The sequence below is a fragment of the Neopelma chrysocephalum genome, unplaced genomic scaffold (genome assembly GCF_003984885.1).
Source record: "Neopelma chrysocephalum unplaced genomic scaffold, ASM398488v2 Primary Assembly neopelma1_86432, whole genome shotgun sequence".
Taxonomy (NCBI): Eukaryota; Metazoa; Chordata; class Aves; order Passeriformes; family Pipridae; genus Neopelma; species Neopelma chrysocephalum.
Window position 1 is genome coordinate 1 of NW_020915979.1, and position 1,257 is coordinate 1,257.

General features: G+C 59.0%; 1 long non-coding RNA gene across 1 annotated transcript; it reads left to right on the forward strand.

Annotated features, from left to right (window-relative positions):
• Window positions 1–575: 575 nt before the first annotated feature.
• On the forward strand, window positions 576–1,094 carry LOC113979639. Its single transcript, XR_003537939.1, has 3 exons — window positions 576–765; window positions 863–954; window positions 1,041–1,094. It is a non-coding gene; the product is annotated as an uncharacterized LOC113979639 (long non-coding RNA).
• The last annotated feature ends 163 nt before the right edge of the window (window positions 1,095–1,257 follow it).

Genomic DNA, 1,257 nt, shown 5'->3' on the forward strand with positions numbered 1-1,257 from the left:
CAGTCGGGGGCCTGACCGCCGGCAAAACCACTCCCGCCGGCAACGTCAGGGCCAAATTCCACACCTTCGGTCCAGAAGTCCCCAGGACAGGACCCATGTGCCAGCACCAAGTCCTGGGAGGCGAAGGCCCAGGCAGAGACAATCAGGGACATCGTGCAGGCGAAACTGCTCCCGCCTGCAACGTCAGACCCCGAATCCATCCGGCCGGTCCAGAAGTCCCCATGGCAGGAGCCATGTGAGATCACCGAGTGCCAGGAAAAGACGCCGCAGCCAGGAAACATCGAGGACATCCCGCACACAAAATCACTCCCACCTGCAACGTCAGACCCCAAATCCATCTGACTGGTCCAGAAGTCGCCGTGAAAGAAACTGTGTGAGAGCACCAAGTGCTGGGAGCCACATCCCCAGCCAGGAAGCATCAGGGACATCCCGCAGGCGAAACCGCTCCCGCCTGCAACGTCAGACCCCAAATCCATCTGGACGGACCAGAAGTCCCCATGACAGGAACTGTGCACCAGCACCCAGTGCTGGGAGGCAAAACCCAAGGGAGACAGAACCAGAACTTCCCAAAGGCAACACCATTCCCACCAGCAGCCTCGGATCCCAAATTCATCCAGCGGATCCAGAAGTCGCCATGACAGGAGCCGTATTAGAGCACCCAGTGCTGGGAGCTCCACTCACTGGTGGGATGGTGAGACAGAGACCCACCACTGACACGTCTCATGTCAGACAGGGAGGAGGAGGCCCCCAGAGGGAGGGAACCAGGTGAGAGCAAAGTGCCCCTCCCACAACCTGGCAGAGGGGCTGTCGGGGCGGGCAGCACAGGGTCCATGCCCATGGCCATTGTCTCTCTCCCCTCCAGCATGCCTGCTGTGTCAGCCAGCAGAGGCTGACCTGGACACCTGCGGGGAAAAACTCCAGAGAAATGGATTCTGTGCCCACGAGTTCTGCCTGGTGAGTTGCTCCATGGGCTCCCTCCATTTTTTGACAGGCAGTCCCTGCCACTCTCTCCTCATCAGTGTGTGTCATTTTTCCTGCAGTTTTTTGCCAGCCACCTTCCTCAGCACAATGATGATCAAGTAGGACTCCAGGGCTTTCCCCCAAGGGATATCCAAGATGTATCTCCTGGGCAGCAGAGCAAGTGAGAACCTGACAAGAGCAGGGAGATTTGGGCCAGGCGAGGTTTGCTGGAGCTTAGCCCAGACCCCAAGCAAGAAAGCCCAGCCCTTCCAACCAGCTGTGGGACAAGGAGGAGGC